General features: G+C 36.3%; 1 long non-coding RNA gene across 5 annotated transcripts; it reads left to right on the forward strand.

The window, feature by feature from the left end:
- Positions 1-2,004: 2,004 nt before the first annotated feature.
- LOC130723179 (uncharacterized) lies at positions 2,005-4,942 on the forward strand. 5 transcript variants are annotated; one of them, XR_009014216.1, is made up of 4 exons: positions 2,005-2,423; positions 2,629-2,671; positions 2,883-4,147; positions 4,643-4,942. It is a non-coding gene; the product is annotated as an uncharacterized LOC130723179 (long non-coding RNA). The 5 variants fall into 5 exon arrangements; XR_009014217.1 differs by having other exon boundaries at positions 4,652-4,942; XR_009014214.1 differs by having other exon boundaries at positions 2,009-2,423; positions 2,883-3,434; positions 3,989-4,942.
- Positions 4,943-6,000: the final 1,058 nt, after the last annotated feature.

The raw sequence follows: 6,000 nt of genomic DNA on the forward strand, positions 1-6,000 counted from the left end.
TAAACACGTACCTGTGAGGGCGAATCGTTGTTTTTCTAATCATATTGCACTCATGCATACACGCGATGAAGTGCCAAGCGGAGTACTTCGGTATAGCAGGAAGCAACAATCAGCCTTGCAGAGTTGAATCGGTCCTGACTACACCTGGCACAACAGGAAGTGACGATCATCCGTGTAGAGTTGTATCGTCCCTGTTGATGTTCGACATAGCAAGCAGAAATGGTCAAACCATGTAGAGTTTGTACCGTCTTGACTAAAGCAAAAGGTGATAAGCGACACCCGAGCAGAAATGGTTAAACACGAGGCCAGTGTTACGACCGTCTCGAGGTGCCCAACCTTTAAGTGGCAATACCGTTGGTTTGTCCCGTCACCAAGCAGAGTGACGTTATTCAGATTTGTGTCAGCATATTCTGCATTGGCACACCATGCATCTTATTATGATTGACATTGCATGACATGTCATGCCCTTTAATTATATGTGTTTAGATGTTGATGATTGGATTATTATTAGGGGTTTGATAACATGATATGTATATACCTTAGGGTATGCAACACATAACTTATACGTATATATACAACATATATATATATATATATATATATATATATATATATATATATATATATACCCCCTTATTCTTCAAATGTTGCTTGTAATATCTATTGTATTCTGTAAGTTGACCCTAGCACCTTGGCTTTGTGTGTATGTTAGTGTTTGCGCGGTCGGCCTGCTGCCAGACGCTCGTCAGCTGGTTCGAGATGGTTCTTTACTCGGGGAGGACCACGAGCGTAACGACTACTACTGAACCCTTCAGCGAGGACCCGGACTGAATGCATGACCATATGAGGGTCGATGATGGAAGTATAAGGTATGAGTGTTTAGAGCCTACTAAGGTTGGGTGTTAGTGTCATAGCTCTGATTATCTTTTCTCATTTTGGGGCAGGGTAGGTCCCGACTATTAGCTTTTTGTGTGGTTCTCTTCCATGAGGATCACAGGGAGTTTGTCGGACGTAAGAGGTCTTTTGGAAGCCGTTCTAGGCTAACTTACTTTCTTGGAGGACTGTATTTATAAAACTTGTGACTCTGGCTATGGGTCGCACTTGTTTGCCTGCGGGCACTACTTTCAGTTACTTGATGTTACTTTCCTTCACTTGAGGACACTCCTGACGATGTTTTTTGTTGCAGCGAGGGCTGTGCTTATATTGTATATTAGTCGCTGTTAATCGCGAATGGGTTGAGTCTTTATTTCGACAAATCTTTTTATTTAAAAAGAAAACGAAAAAAAAATACCTGCTTTTCTTCTTTATTTTATTTTCGACACTCATGAAGCTTGTTACCTTTGTTCACTTTTTCTTTGAAGAAAGAAAACGCGATGATAGTTGATCATGTATTGAACTCTAAAAGACAAAGTAATGATCAAAACGATCCAAACTTAACTGCATAAAACAAAAGTGAAAGTGATTACTTGGATCCTCTCATATGTTAATTCTCACATACTCGTATGATCTGGTATCATGTGAAGATCTGAGCTTTTAATTATACTTTAATGAAATTTGAGCCTTGATTGATATTTAGAGAGATAAAATTAAAATTATGCCGGAAATAATATTGAGCATCAAATTTCATTAAAAAGTAATTAAAGGTGCAGATCTATCACATGACATAGTCATGTGAGATTAACACATGAGGATCCAAATCCGCTTTTACAGTTTTACCTATTTATTCATTTCATCTATCTATCTATCTATCTATCTATCTATCTATCTATAAACTATATAAATGGAGAGTTTTTGCATCCCGGAGGGCAAGTTTGTAATTTAATAAATTATTGTACATGAAGTACATTTTGTGTATGGGTAATTCAGTAAAACCAAATATAATTAGCCGGTGATTAATCTTGGCCATCTGAGCCTTTCAATCTTGGCCATCAGTTTCTTTTGTGTTGAGACTTTCCTTATTCTTTCCCACTTGAATAGTCACTTTCATAGTCTTCAAAAAAAAAAAAAAAAGAATAGTCACTTTCACATTCACCGTTGAGACTTTTGTGCTTTCCCTTTTCTCCAAAAACACTGTTTCAGAACGCAATCAATATGAATAATGAATTCATGGACTGCTTGCATTCAAACTCCCCTACCATGATCAATTTCCATAAGCACTTTCACAGCAAACGACCGAACTAAGAAATCCAATCATCATTGTTGTTCGAGTGGTGACAAAGGTTGTGCGTATACGGCGACAACATAAGACGAATATTGGAATCGTGAAAGGAAACGGAGCGGTGACAACCCATCTCAAGCGGCACACGGTAAGTAGATGAGAGGTCCCCTTGAGACGTGGCTCAGTAGTAGGACTTTTCCTCGTCTACTTCCAGATCTACTCCTGCGGCAGCCCGCTCAGCTTTCTCTCTTTGCCTGTCTCCGTGGTAAGCATAAACGACTGTGTGGGCTATCCGGAGGAACTGGATGTGGTTCTTGCTCTAATTTGATATTGTTCTTGCTTTCTCATTCCCATTTTGTCTTCCTATTTCGTTGAGCCATGTTCTATTTCATCTCCAACCTTCCAACTGGTGCTGCCTTATCAGTTTGAAAATCTAATTTCATGCTATTTCTTCTTTGGTTTTTTTTCAGTTGCAATGGTGGTAACATGGCAGATTTATTCATCTTCCATCAGGTAAGAATTTTATAAATCTGAATTCTCTTTTCTTTTCATTTCACCATTTACTTATTTCACCTCAGTTCTTCTCTCCATTAGTTTCTCAGGCTATGTTCTTCTCAATCATCGTCTACTACTCCGATAAAATCTTCATTTTGAGCCTTTCACTGCATTTTCACTTTAACATATTGATTTCCCCCCACAATTTAACTTTCCATTATGTTATCAGGCGACATGCTTCGATTTGTCCTCTTCCGCTCCGGTAAAAATCATCTGCTTCCAATGTTGTGCGCACCGCTGCCTCCGCCTTGGATTTCTTACTCTGTTGCAGCTGGATTCATAACGGTGTTGGGTTTCTTTGCCTCTGTTTTGCGCTGATAAAATCCGCTTCTTCATTTTTCAATGTATTATTCAATCATTGATTTTTTCTTTGTGCTTTGGGTTGCATGTTTTCTTTGATTTCCATTTTATTTCTTAACACCGATTTTTTTGTGAGAAAAAAAAAGGTTTAATTTTGTTAACGATAAGGTAAGCCCTCTTTTCTTATGTATGATGCTATATATGTCTATGCTACTGTTTGCAAAAAAGAAACCATGACTTAGAAATGCAGGGTTGGAAATCAATGAGAGGCCATTGAAACATCCTCTCTTGGATTTTGGAAATCACATTTTTTCTCCTCTCATTGAGTTTGGTATCTCTATATTTGTTCTGTAGATTATTTATGCTATCAAGTGGTTGTAAGCAATATGAAGGGCAAGCTGCACATTGTATGAAAAAACAAGTACATTGCTTTTGTTCCATCTTGGCTCCTCCCTTTCTTTATAATACGAGATTGCTGATACTAAATGTCTGCGCATGTATACCAATTAGCCCAAAATGCTCCTTTTGAAAAATTTCTATGTAAGAAGTTCCATTCACCATGTAGGTGTTTTGGCTGTGGTAAAAAATTTATGATTTTTAAAAACTGGAAGAGGTTTTCATTCAAATTTGAAATAGGTTTATGTTCAAAATTGCATTCATGAATTAGTTCTGGATTCTGAGAAGTTTCTTTTTCTTATGACATGTTATGTGCCTTAACAATATGCTCCAAATATTTGTATCCTGCATCTTTTTCCCGTTATTTTGATCTAATAAAGAAATCTGGAGTCCATAGGTGATATGAATATGCTGTTATGTAAATACGAATTCAAAGTCAAGTGCAACTTTTACATGTGTGGTGTCAATAGCTGATCTGAATATGTTGTTTTTTTTATATGGAAATGAGTTGTCTATGTAGCAGAATTTTGGCAAAGATAAATACTAATGTCATATCCATTTTTTTGTCTGATATGTTAGATTGTTGCTAGAACCCTAAAAAGATGAATGGGGGCCATAAGAAAGAGGGGGGTATAATGGCTGATTTGAGTACCAATTTAGAGCTAATTGGCAAGAAATATGAAGATAGAGAACATTCTGATGGATAGTCTCTGCAAAAGTTAGTGGATGGCATCCAAGGTTAGAACCGATTAAAATTTGACATATTCTTAGTAATTTGTGCCACATGCCAAATCTCTAACCTCAATGATACCTGTCTTTGTCCAATTTTAGAAACACCTTTACAACAAATTTAATGAAAGAGTGTTGCCAATCATATTGGCAGGTAGATCTCTGCTTAATATATGTTTTTTCCATTCTTTTTCCTCCACTTATGTATCCAAAACATAATATGGTGCTATCTCAAAGTGCGGCATCACTAACTCAGAAAAGGAAGACATCTTTCAGTTTGGTTTAATTTTACTTGAAGTTACATCTTCCACTGAAGTAGAGGAGCTAAAATATTAGGTATCCATGGCATTTACTCTCAGTTAGATATCTTTAAATTAAATACTTATAAACCATAGATACTGATCTTTCATGATTATATGATTTTCCCCCATTTAATATGACATGGTCAAAGATAATGGTTTTTCCGGTGGTTAATTTGCTTTTTATCATCTTTGTTGGAGAGAGGTTTTTTAGAAGCTGCATCATTGAAGACTGCAGTTCAGATCACCATGAATTGTTTCAGCAATGTTTCCAGTAATCACCCTTCAATAGAGGATATCCTCTTGAATGTACAGAATGGTTGCTTCTATATTTTGTTTTTTTTTTTCATTTATGCAGTCATTATTTCTATTATGATTTAGATTTTCAATGTGGGATAAGAAAAAGAAAGGAGAGTTTGCAAATAAGGATTGTTTTATGCAGTAATGTTTTGGTTGTGTACGGCTAAGTTCTACTTTTTCATCTATTTAACTAGGGTTGTCGTTACTTTTGTCCTTATATCGTTATTTTTCCATCAAAGCATAATAAAAAGATGTTTAATGCTTTAGAAACTGAAGTTAAATATTGAAATACCAATTTATGGTATGTTTGAGTTTGTTTGATGGTAACACTTTTTAGTAAGAATTTGAACTAATTGCCAGTAAAAGACTCTTTATCAAGAGTTGTAATATATGAAATACAACCATTGAAGGACTCTTTAGTTGCCAGTAAAAGAATACAGTTATTATAATATATTAAATTTGAGCTAATTTTGTGAATTAATAATAATAATTAAATATTATAAATTAATGAGTTTAGCAATGAGATTAAAATATAAGATTCAATATGATTTTTTTTTGTCTTTTTGCCACTAGTCTCCACGGGGGAAAATGACTCCACGTGACTAATCTGGCTCGGGATACGGTAGTGATGTCCCTGGCCACAAGAATATTATTTTTGACCTCAGAGAAGATCAAACCCGGACGAGAAGCCTAGGCGAAATCCCTAAAGAAAGGCACATTCACCACTATGTTTTAAACCAAAACAAAACACAAAAAAGAGATCCGATTAGGAAATACGTTTAAATAAAAAAATTAAACAAAAAAGATTTTTACAAAATTAGGCACTAAGTTTAAATAAGCATGATTTTTTTTTTAAGAGCAAGATGAATTTATTAAAAAACAAGATAAAATACAACCCCACAAAGAGGAGACCGGACAAAAGAAACCACCAAACCAACCACAACACGGCACCCTAAAACCACACCAACTATGAAGAAGCTCGTAAAGCCCTATAACCAGCAAAACCCAAAACCAACAACCAAAACCCAAAAACTACCAAAAAAAAAAACTAGACAAACCACAAACATTACGAAACCCCAGGCCCATTTTCTTTGAGAAATTCAGCCAAACCACGAATGGCCTCGTCCTTGCTACCAGGAAATTCCAGGCCCGCATATTTTCCTAGAATCCAAACCTTTTTTGCACGCGTAAAATAGGGACCCGAGGGGGATGGAGGAGACGGAGGGTTACTCGCAGCCGCCTCGATAACTCGCCGACCGCGAC

This window comes from Lotus japonicus, chromosome 6 (assembly GCF_012489685.1).
Source record: "Lotus japonicus ecotype B-129 chromosome 6, LjGifu_v1.2".
Classification (NCBI taxonomy): Eukaryota; Viridiplantae; Streptophyta; class Magnoliopsida; order Fabales; family Fabaceae; genus Lotus; species Lotus japonicus.